Source organism: Amblyomma americanum, chromosome 4 (assembly GCF_052857255.1).
Source record: "Amblyomma americanum isolate KBUSLIRL-KWMA chromosome 4, ASM5285725v1, whole genome shotgun sequence".
Classification (NCBI taxonomy): domain Eukaryota; kingdom Metazoa; phylum Arthropoda; class Arachnida; order Ixodida; family Ixodidae; genus Amblyomma; species Amblyomma americanum.
Window position 1 is genome coordinate 104,152,094 of NC_135500.1, and position 12,384 is coordinate 104,164,477.

At 45.0% G+C, this 12,384-nt stretch overlaps 1 long non-coding RNA gene across 1 annotated transcript in view; it reads right to left on the minus strand.

The window, feature by feature from the left end:
* The window catches only part of LOC144130284 (uncharacterized), a 35,061-nt gene extending 23,267 nt beyond the window's left edge, over positions 1–11,794 (minus strand). The window contains exon 1 of the long non-coding RNA XR_013314047.1: positions 11,710–11,794. This is a non-coding gene — a long non-coding RNA (uncharacterized LOC144130284). The remainder of the gene's footprint in view (positions 1–11,709) is intronic.
* Between the last annotated feature and the right edge of the window lie 590 nt (positions 11,795–12,384).

A 12,384-nucleotide genomic window follows, 5' to 3' on the forward strand; every position in this document is an offset into this window, starting at 1 on the left:
ATGCGACTCGGAAAACTAGAAAAATCTTCGCTCTAGCTCACACCATAAAGGCAAATAGCTTTGATTAGTTGTGAATAAGTCATCGGAAGGATCGTAACGCGGCTGGAGGGGAACCTTAACACTATAAAATCTACCCCAATGTTTTTGCGGACATCCGACGGGGTCGCTTCTTTATGACAACATAATTGATATAGTTTCTGTTCTTTAACAAGAGAACCGCCTCAAGTGCATGTCGATGGCATTTTCTTGCTGTCAAAGGTGCCTACGACCCCGCGACACAATAAAACAATATTGATTAGTTGGAGACTGCTGGAACCGGTGGACGAAGTTTATGCGGATAGAAAGCTATTGGATCAAATCCAAGCAGCACGTGTAATCGGCCGAATATCGGAAATGTATTGGCAAAGAATGGTCCTATAACGGAGCAGTATCAAGCCTTCATTATTGGGCCAATCACCTGCGCTGCTTGGGAAACTTCATTTCATTCAAGGTGAATAAGGCCCAGCCCATATGCATTACGCCTACCGGGACGTGTCTCAGGGAGCAGTTCTCATCCCCACTTTGTTTATTCTGGAACTTATTCCCTTTCTAACCTTTCTAAATCTAAAGTAACCTTTCTAAACCGATAAGGTCAGGGGGTTTCAATAGTGACTCATGAGGAAGTGCATTGTTCGCTGCCACCAGCGGAGCTCCAAGGACTCTTCATAAAGGGATACTGCACTAAGTTGACTGAGACCGCATCGTTTTTTGTGCGAAGCCAGCGGAAAGCCCCGTCTACCCTCATTCTTTCTAGAACTGGTGCACCTGGCGGCGGCGCCCCGCACTGCTCCTCCTTGGAAGCTGTGACATCAAGCCTCGCAATGCCTCCGTGCCCGGCCGGCCCGGCAGCTTCGGCGTCCCAGCATGCGCCTGCAGCAGCTGCGTGGACGCTACGCGCCACGTTGGGTGCGCGCAGCTAGTGCCGCCGCTTGTGTCCGGAGTCCTTTGAGCTCGAATTTGATCCCCGCGGCCGCAAGAGCAGCGAAGGCTGGGGGTCCCAAAGTATCATTCCGCTGAATGTTGCAACAGTAGTGCGAGGGGGAAGGGACGCGCCGTGTCATGTCTTCACAAAAGATGTTAAGCTTTGAATGGATCCGCATGGCTCTGCTAGGCATCGCGAAAAACCTTCTAGATCCGAATTTTTATCGCTGCAGTTTAATCGACGGCGACAAAGATATAAATCTTTCTCTGTTCCTAACCTACATTACTTAAGGACAGTGCCTCAAAACTGAAGCTTTTCTGTAGATAATCTCATGTATTTCTGTGAGGGAGACGTTCTTGAAGGCCTAGAGCCAGCCACGAGGAAGCAATTGTTATTGTTCAGGATTTAGCGGTAATAGCTGTTGATAAGCCATAGCACAAGCGTACATCATTAACTTCTAGATCATCTGTGCGCCAACCTCGCAATACTAGGTGGCAATATTCCCTAAAAAGCAAAAGACCGAAATCATGACTGCCGTGCGTTAGCGAAAACCGAACCTAAACAACACGAAAGTTACAGGTCACTTATAAAGAGCGCGGAGTTTACTGCAGATAATGTGCACTCTGCAGCACATGTCAGTGCGCGTAATTACAGACGATATGGAGGCCATAAACGCAGCAGCATTTGTTACATGCCCATTTTCTTTGTCAAGAGACACTACGGAAGAATTTTCTCTGGTTCCAGTTTCTTCGCTGATTCAAACAAGCTGCGGCGGAAAATCATGTCGGATGCGACGCGGGACAGAAATGCACCTTATAAACACGCTCGTCTCCTTTATTCCCAATTTGCAGCATATTCACCAAACAAACCGCCCGCAGACAAAACACACGCGCACGCACAGACACACACACACACTGCAAACAGGCGAAGGGAAAGGACGGGCTCGATTGACAAACTGATGAAGGAAGCGAACAGTCACCGAAACCAAGATTCATAGGGAAATGTTTATTACTCTTTTTAATTTGTCCAATCTGCTGCTGTCGTAAGTAGCACGAGAGCAGTAGATTGGATAGGTAGTCAGGTTGGTAGAGCACCTGACGAGTAATTCGGAAGTCGTGGGTTCGAATCCTACCGGCGGCATGGTTGTTTTTTCCGCTGCTTTATAATTTCCATTAAGCAAGAGATTACTTGAAGTATTATTCTCCGATTCTTCAGCGCAACAAATGAAAAAAGTAATAATATTAAACATTCCCTTTGCACCTTTGTTTTGGTGACTGTTGGCTTCCTTCATCAGTATATATTAATCCACAACTATTGTCCGTAAAAGTTCGAGACTGATTTATGTTCTCTAGAAATGATTCCCCAAAGCATACGTTGGTGCGCATGTGTAGCGCCATCTCTTTGGCCTCAGCTATTTATGTTAATTGCTGTGGCAGCCACTAGATGGCACTAGATGTAGAACAAATTCATACTCACTAGTCGTCTGCGCATTCTACTGTGAGTTAATGTGGAGAGATGAACGTCCACCTCGAACAGCGTGTAAACATAAAATTCTGTGTGAAGCTTGGCAAGACAGCCACAGAGACCTATGAGCTCCTTCGTGACGATTACGGTAACGAGACATTATTGCGGACGCGAGTTTTACAGTGGAACAAGGGGTTCGTTTCGGGAAGAACGTAGGTGTAAGACGACACAAGACAGGGGCACACTTCAACCTCACGGAATTAAAACAACGTGGCTTGGATCAGGGAAATCTTCCAGCAAGACCGCACCATTACACTCCGCATGCTAACAGATGCTCTCGACATTAGTAGGACAACATGCCACCAAATTTTGCGTAAGAACTTGGGGAAGCGAAAGCTGAATGCCAGACTTGTTCCGCACTCCCTCCCACTGGACCAGAAGATCAAGCGGGCATCAGTGATCGCTGATTTGCTCTCCGAGGGAGAGAAAGATGCTGCATTTGTCGACAGCATCATTGCTGACGACGAAACATTGTGTTTCAATACGATCCTCAAACAAAGAGGCAGAGCGCCGAATGGCAGTCAACAAGCTCACCTGGGTCGGGAAAGGTGCGGCGACAGACGACCAAAACAATTACAATGCTGATAGTTTTTTTCGATGCTAGAGGTGTCATTCACCACGTGTTCGTCCCACAAAGGCAGATGGTGAATCAGGAGATTTGTATCCGCGTGCTCCAACACATGCATGATGCACTGCGACGCCGTCGCCCTGACTTAAGGGCATCTGGACAATGGAGCCTTCTCCACGGTAGCGTAAAGCCGCACACTGCTCTCAGCTTGATAAAATTTCTCTCCAAGCACAAAATTACTGTACTTTCCTATCCGCCATTATCGTCTGACCTTTCTGCGTGCGATTTTTTCCTGTTTTCTCGTGTGAACTGAGCGGTAAAAATCGCTTGATGGGGAGCGTGGTAGCCATTCACGACACCACGACAAAGAAGCTGAGAACCCTGCCAAAAGAAGCGTTTTGGAAGTGTTTCCAAGACCTAAAGAAGCGTTGGAAGCTGTGTATAGACTTCAAGAGAGACTATTTCGAAGGGTTGCTGCATAAATGATTTAAATTTTGAACGCATTTTTTTAATGGACTCAGTATCGGAATTTTACGGACAAAGGCTGTATGTATGTATTCTTGATCGGGTAGAAAAGTAAATATATCGTGTAATATTTTTGAAGTGTGCGTGCGCAAATAAAAGAAAAGCTGAGCATAGAGGTTCTTCGCTCATGCCCGAGACAATATACTATCGAGGCCAATGCCGCGAGAATCGCGCGCCAGATCTCGTTTCTGGGAGTTACACACGCAAGTCTGGAAGCGTGGCAACAATGCTCCTGTCATAAAAAATGCGTGCTGCGTACTTTTTTCGGTATGGCGAAGCAATTAAGTTGGCTGTCTTTATATGCCGAGCAATAACTCCGCTGTTCGCGCTGTTTACGTGATGAATAAGCACTATCTCAAATCCCCACCGCCCCATCCCGGCGCCGTTGCTGCTCTTTTGATGTGGCTGCATGGAGCAATGAATGCAGGTGATGCCTTTATTTACCTTCGGTAAAGGAAATGCCAACATCTAATTCAGGAACAGTTGTTTGGACCATATCAAATCGGATTATAAAATGCACAGCAGCTGCATAAGATCATTCATGAGCACTTAATCCACCCTGGAAACCAGCCATATATGATAGTACTTCAATGCTGTCCTCGAGTCACCACGATAACCGCTCACTTGCCAGCTTTTCCATCAGCTCAGCCACACAGGATGTCAGTGACACAGGGTGATACGAAGCCATGTTCGTCATCACTTTGCCAGGCTTCAGCACCGGAACAACACAAGCAATCCTTCATACCGAAGGAACGTCGCCGATCTACGGAACTCGATTGCAGTATATTGGGAGCATTTTCTTCTGTTCCAGAGGCAGGCCCTGCAGCATTTTGTTGGTCATGCCGTCGAATCCTGGTGTACACCTGCGCCACGGGCCGCTGGGTACTGTCCTGAGCTCTCTAAGCGTGAACGGCTGTCCGTAACCGACGTGCAGGAAGCAGGTGGAGGACAGAGGTCAATTCCAGAATTTTCATTTACAAACGCATCTGCAAATTGATCTGCCAAGCACCCAAGAGGTTTCTGTTTGCGTACTGCAAGGGCTTGGAATGCTTCCAAAGGCGAGATTCTTCAGCCAGACTGGCAATGAGTCGCCATATTCTCGTCATCGGTGAGAATACACTCAAGCTAGCGCAGAAGGAGGCCGTTGCGACCTGCAGAGCTTGTTCGTGCGACGTAGAATCGCAGAATTCAGCGTATTGAAGGACGCTGGAGGTCGGAAAAAAGTGGGTTTCTGTCACTGCCAACGCACAGGCGCAAACTCTCAATGACGTCAACGAGATTGCCTCCGCGGGAATCCGTGTTCCATCACTCGAGACCGTATGACGGGAATCGAAACCACCACAAATTGGAGGAGCTGGACAGCGATCACAAAGCTGCTAAGAAACAAATCCGGAGCTACCTCTCCCCCCGCCTCGCGGAGACTCGTAAAGGCATGCAACAAGAAGAGTTCAGAAGCCAAGCCAGCCAAACTCTATCCTCACAGCCGCTACCTGAATGATGTGAATGAATTATTTTATTAACTCTCTCAAGGTTACATCATCAACAAAAGAGAGAGGACGCAAGACAAAAAGCAGCGTTTTTGCAGCTTGAGAGCCACCCGGCGCCCTCTGCCGGGGTGTATAGCCCAGCAGCTGATAACCAAAACAGTGCAAGAGCGCACTCACAAACACAAAAGAAATACAGTCACCAAGTAACTACATCTGACATTTGCATGAAGTTACGCCTCTAACATAACCGGAACTTATTTGACAAAAACTACTCCACACTTCTATGTACAGGAAACATTTACATTCACCATAGATACAATGCAAGTAAAATGAAAGCGCACGAAGCTATATATATATATATATATATGTTCTAATCACGACCTATGTACATTCAAATATGGGAATAAGTGTCACTAATTTACGCCGTGAAGTCTCTTCAAGTATGATGTTGTTCTTTTGCAGAACATTGAGGTATTGTGATAAACTATATGTCAGTGACTGCTTACAGTATGTGGTGCGGCAGAAAGGTACGCACCATGATATTTTGTTCCGTGTATTGTAGGATGGAATCGTACGATTCAGGTTGAGACTTGATAAAAAACTCATTATTAGTGGAAACAGCGTATTTATACAGAGAGATTAACTTGAATGGGAATAACTCTGAGATTTTCATGATATTAAGCCTTGCAAAGTAGGGACCCGTATAAATACACCACGGTACACTAGATGTTAATCTAATTGCTTATTTCTGAGCAATTAGAATTTTCATTTGGTTTTGCATGGTTGTTTTCCCCCAGACCATGAGATAATAAGTTATGTGTGGCAATATAAGTGCATTGTAATTTATTATTTTCAATTTTGGGGAAAGTGTGTGCCTCTGGCGACATAGGATGCCATTTATACTGTTTATTTCAGCGCACATATTCTGAATATGTTTATCCCAATTAAGAGACTCGTTCAAAACAACACCAAGACATTTCACAGCTGGCACGGCCTCAATTTTTTTGTTTGCTACCCAAAGGTCGAGATTTGCACGCACCATTCTGTTTTTAGCTCGGAATAATATTGTTTTCGTCTTGGTAATGTTTACTTTTAGGAAATCCTTAAAGGACTATTGACGCAGGAATTCTAAGAACTGATTGCCGAGTGCCAGTAGGTCAGTTTCTGTATTACCTGAGGCAAGCATTGTGCGGTCGTCTGCATACACTATTATGTGTACAGGAAGAGGAGCAGAAAATATATCATTAATGTGGATATTATGTAATAGCGCCCCAGAATGCTGCCTTGGGGTACACCAGAGAGGATAGGTTGTGAGTTTGATATAGCGTGATTAAGGGAGACCATTTGTTGACGATATTTTAAATATAGTTGAATTAAAGATAAGCTCTTTGCTCTAATGCCATTGTAATTGAGTTTATGAACCAGTAAATTATAATTAAATAGGTCAAATGTTTTTTTTTTTTTAAATCAAATATTCCGAGTACAAGGAGCTTTTCCTCAAACGCATTTATTATCTCTTTTTTTTAATTAGTGCCATTTCCGTGGACCTTTTTTTCTGAAACCGAACTGACTGCCTGATAAGACTGAATGTTTAACTAGAACATTATGAATTCTCACGTAAATAATCTTTTCTAGACCTTTGGATGATATCGCAAGAAATGCCATTGGTGCAAAAATCGGTGACGTTCAAAGAAATATGTGGAAGCTTCGGCGTCCACCAATTTTTTTCCTGCAGGAATAGTTTCAGTTAAGCTAATCGACTTAGAATACCAGCGCAATCCCATCGCTATACAAAGGGCGCTTTATGGTTGTTTTATATCCGGCAAGATTCTTGCAGGTTCAGTGAGGTTGAACATAGCTATATTAGAGCGAAATTAAGTTCGCTGCGACGGCGGTAATTATTGACTCGAAGGAAAGCACCGGTTGTAGCTTGTTCTTCAAGGAGCCAGGCAGCATCGCTGGAACCTCCCAACGCGGGGACTGCAACAAAACGCGCAGAAGGTCGGACATACCTTCATTTTTGAGTGCCTTATTTTGCGCCACGCACTGCCTCACAACGTTGGCAAAAGAGGCGGACTAGGACACATTTTTAGCCATTGTAATTCATCTTCTTGTCGCTTGTCAGGCATTGGAAAGTCCTCCCTGCTGTACAGTCGGGCTGCGATCTGGTCGCTCAGGAAAATGGACACTTTTCGCTGAAGCTGCTCGAACAACTGACTTGTACGCAATGGACCTTCAAGTCCTCCTGAATCAGTTCTCTCAGGGGCACTGATTGTTCACTCGACGCGAAAATTCGACTCCGAAGCAGGCAACTGGTCGATTCCGGGCGCAGGATTCTCAGTCGACTGGGTCTTGGGTCCGGTAACGAAGGACATTCGACGCTGTAGGGTCTTCACACGGAAGGGGCAGCCACCGAAACTCACTGGATTGTTAACACCGCGGCTGGCACGAGCAAAATACGCTATCCAAGCTAAAAATCGTGCGTGCCTCCGCACCGCTTGTAGTGTTGGTCTTTGGTGCAAACTTTGGCCACATGTCCAAATTTTTGGCTCCTAAAACAATGGGGAGGCGTTTCAGTGAACGCAGTGACTGCGTGTTTCCTGAATCCTAGGTCAATTTTTCCTGGGCGCTCTTTGTTGGCAGCGAATCTCAGCGCAACAGATTTGATAGGTTTCACTACACATTTGTTTCTCTGAGTTTCCACACGACGCATCAGTCGTCTTTCGTGAACAACGTCTTGCGATTTCAACTAATCAAGAAGGTCGCCTTCTGTGTACCACTTTTTCACGCCCTTAATAGCAAAGGTGTTCTTGTAGGAATGCTGAAATCGCACTCTGATGTCACTTATCGGAGAGAACTTTGAAGGACGTCAACTTCTGTTCTGTTTAGATATCCAAATGAATACCCTCTTGCGTACTGAATCGGTTGCGAATCCGAGCTGATCTATAGCAGTGACTGAATGGCCGCGAAGAGCATGATTGGGTTTCGCTCTCTTAAATCAATCCATTTCTCAGTGGGCGCAACTATCGCAGGGATCCCGACCTTCTTTGCTTAGGATAGCTATCCAGTTTGAAGCCTTCGTCATCCTCGTCGGCCATATTGGCCACTAACTCGTCACATTCCACAATCGTTGAATCCTCCCCGCTGAGCGATGGCGTCTCGTAAGACTGGTGTTCGTCCCCGTAATCTGACTGATTTTCGCCCTGTGAAGCCATGGCCTCCTCCTCCACGCTGCCTTCCTTTGGTTGGTGCGGTCCCTTTAGAAACGCTGGCGCCGGAGCAGCCCGATCCTCCTCGGCGGGTGTCAGTACCGTCATGAAGATGCGGCCCTCTTCGAAGGAAATACACTTAGATAAAATTAGGTCTAATTAAGAAAAACAACACAACTCAGCCGATGATAGATCGAACAATGTCGCATTCGTCCTTTTCATTTAGCCGCCAGCTACAGCGTCACGCCACCGCAGAAATTTTAAATGACTAGTCCATTGACACCGCATCGCTTGGTACATGGCGCCGGAACTTACCCTCAATTTTATTCATTTAGCAGGCCTCAACACAGTGCGTGAGGGAAGACTAGAGTTTCTGAAGGGCCGTAAAGTAAGGGTTGTCTTTACATTGGCGCCACTAGTGATTGTTTGGGTTAATAATTGTGCTAATTAGTGTACACCATGTGACATAATAAGAGCGCGACGTCATCCTTATGTCTGATGATGTCACGGCTACAACGAGTCATAGTACAGCAACAAAAGTACACATGTATAGTCCAGTGGTAGCATCAGATATCGAAGAGTGGCGTTCGGATCTACACGTAGTGGGTAAGTAGGTGTAGAAAGGCGTTGACTAGGAGCGCCAACGTCGTGTAATACGCTAAGGCTTTCGCATTTCTACAGTGCTGTGGCTCCAGTGAAGTTTTTGTTTCTTGTTTTTTACATACTGTAAACTGAAATGACTGTGCCTTTTCTCTTCACGCACATGATTTATTTTCTTGTATTCATATTTTCTGTGATGCCTATATATCTTCATTATCTGTTAATAAAAGCTTGGGGGACAAATGATCGTCATCCTGACTGTATCCACTGCAGGACATTGGCCTTTCCGATATCTTTCCAACTAAACCTGTCCTCTGCCATTGGTGGCCAACTTATCCCCGCATACCTCTTTACTTCATGTGAGCACCTTATTTCCCGTAACCCTCTACTAAGCTTGCCTTTTCTTAGAACAAATGTTACCTTTAACGACCATCATTTATGTTTTTTTTTGTGGGCTTGATAAGTACTTATACCGAGTCATTTTATGCTCTCTCCATCACTTGGCCACATATCACGTTTGAAGTATGGTTCCTAACCACTGCTTACACCACTTATACCTTTTAATCTGTCTTTAGCTTCCCACCTGTTTGGTATTCCGAGACTGCAATATACTCTAAATAAAACACGACAATCTTTATTTTACGAAACAAGTCAATTTCTTCTTCTTCATTTGGACTAGGATGTCATTGACCCGTCTTAGTGGACGGACCTACTCTGCTCTATTCCTGTCTTTTAACGTTACACCTATCATTTTCTTTTCCATAGCTCCCTGCATTGCCAATAATTTAAGTAAAAGCCTTTTCATTAGCCTCCATTTTTCTGCCCCATACGTGAGGAAAGGTAAGATGCAGCTGACATATACTCTCTTTCGAGGGATCATTGCTGAAATGCCATTCATAATCTGAAAATACCGGCTAAACGTGCTCCGCCCAGTTCTCATTCTAGTTATTTCACTGTCGTGGTCGGAAGCTTCTCAGTCTACCTGCCCTAAGTAGACATATTCTCTTACCGGTTTTAGCACCTCACTGACAATATAATCTGCTGTTCTCTTTCGAGGCTGTTCAAATTACTTTGCTTTACTGAGTAGTAGTTTTTGACTCGCCGTTGCGCTCTGCCTCTCTAAGGAATTGATCATGCATTTCAAATCTTTCCCTGAGCTATTTTGCTAACCAATGTCATAAAAATTGCATTGTACTAAGGTATCTCTATTAACTCTAATCCCTGACTGTTCTGAATCACATATTCCTCATTGCCTCCTGCGAACAGCAGGTGAATAAATAGCATTGGAAAGATCGTGTCTTCCTGACTGACAGCCTTCCTTATTGGAATTTTAATTTTGGCTTTATGAAGGACTACTATGGCTGTGCAGCCGTTTAGATATCTTACACTATTTTTGTATAAGGGCCTTGTACATACCCATCTCTTTATGCCTGCATCATTGCTCGAGGTTTGATTGAAGCAAATACTGTATCGTAATTTATAAAGGCTATATATCGGGGCTCCTTTAAGTTCACCTTTGGAGTATGACGCGACATCGTTAAAGAGTCTCTACAGTCGCTTGAGGTCTCCTGGCCCACCATTTCGCAGACATCGAGAGGCTTATTGCCATCATGTAGTTATTTTTGGAGGTTATCGTCCATTATGCAAGTCACGCTAATTGATGACCTTAATTAAATAACTGCTACTAGAATTTTCTATGGCGTTTAACGTTCCAAAGCGACCGAAGTCATGAGGAACGCTGTAGTGGAGGGCTTCAGGCAATTTCGACCAAGTGGGGCTATTTAACTTGCACTGATATCCCCCACAATACGGGCCTCTAGCAGTTCGCCTCCATCGAAGAGCCAACGTCGCGGCTGGGACTGCAACCGCATCTTTCGGGTCACCAGCCGAGAACCATAACCACAGAGCTACCACGGCGCGTTTTTGCTGTAATGTAATTCGCCTACTCTGCGCATGAGGTGCTCGTGCAGGAATTTCATTTATCCCGCAGATGAATGTTCCTCAGTGGTGGAGAGGTAGCGTGCGCGGCCCCAGCCCCAAAGTACTGTGGTAGATTCCGCTTGGCCACACCGTCTTTTCAGTGAAACTGCTTTTCTACTTCACTAGCGAATAATCAATCAAGATTTCTTAGTTTCGCAGACGCCGCGTTTTAAAAAACATTAACAATCAGAGGAAACGCCTTCCACTCGTTGTGCCGTCCTTACGCGCATCGAATTATTTCTTCAGAATTCAACGTGACCATCCTGTTGACGAGACAGCAACGACTAAAAAGTCATGAATGGATTCCAGAAGCTGTACCGCGACAAATTGTTCCTCGGCTCCGGACTCTTGGTGCTTATTCATCATACTTTACAGCCGATCGACGTCACATACCTCCGCCACCTGAGATTACACTGAACCTCTCTTCTTGCATTAAGTGAACGACCATTTTCTCCTCCCGTTATGAAAATCATCATCTCTCTGACGGACTGTTTTCTTTCAGTTGATGAAGCACAGGGTGTTATCGACCTCTTTGGGGGCCCATGAACCTCTATTTTAAGCTCAGATAATGAGGATCTTAACTGCCCACTTTTTCTTTCTGGACACTGTAGCTTAGCGTAGCCTGCGCCCAGTTCTTCACCATTATGAGCTTTATTTCGCAGCCTAATTGGCTTCCAGTGATCCTGTGAAATCTTTTTTGCAGTGCTCCCTAGCGATGGCAGTGCGGGCTTGTGCATAACAGATGATAGGAGTATCCGGCTTACTAACTTACGAAGAAATGATAGAAAACTGATACAACGTGACACTAGGGCTAGGCCTGCATACAGCAGGTGAAAAGGGCGTTCATATACGTACCGAGAAAAATGTATCCGAACGCAATAACGCCAACAACGTTCACAGAGAATGTAGAGCTGTGGCCCATGGTCCAAAAATCCTGGAACGTCTTTTCGGAAAGCCGGACACCTACCCTGAAATTAACCACATCGATTGCAAAGCATCGTATGTAAAACAGTTGTGCTTTGCAAGACAGCGTTCACAACAACCTTAATAGTCAGCTTGATGCCGGAGTATATTATAAAGCGCAGCTCGTGTTTTTAAACGTTTCCGAACAACATGTCTTCACTGCAGCATAAATACACATGGAGATCACACAGATCACAATGTGGAACCAGGTACTGATGTTTCCAAGAAATTTGCTTTCAAACGTGACTGAGAAAAGTCTTATTTTTTAGTTCCTTGCTTGCGTCCAAGTTTTTTACCATTTTATTTCGCTTCACTGTAAGATTCTGCCCTACTTTGACTTGTTTTAGGTATGGCAGGGCACGCTAATGCGGCTAAATAGCAGCTTGCAACGCTGGAAGTTTCTAAGGGCACAGAGGCCCGTAGCAAATGGCACTGAGACGGTCGAAGATGGAAGAAACGCTGCTTGTAAAGCTGCAACCTCTGTTCCCGGTCAGTAGAGCGCCCTTATATATTTAGAATAATATTTTCGTTTGCTTGACACAATAAATTTTTGTTTTTGTCTTGAGA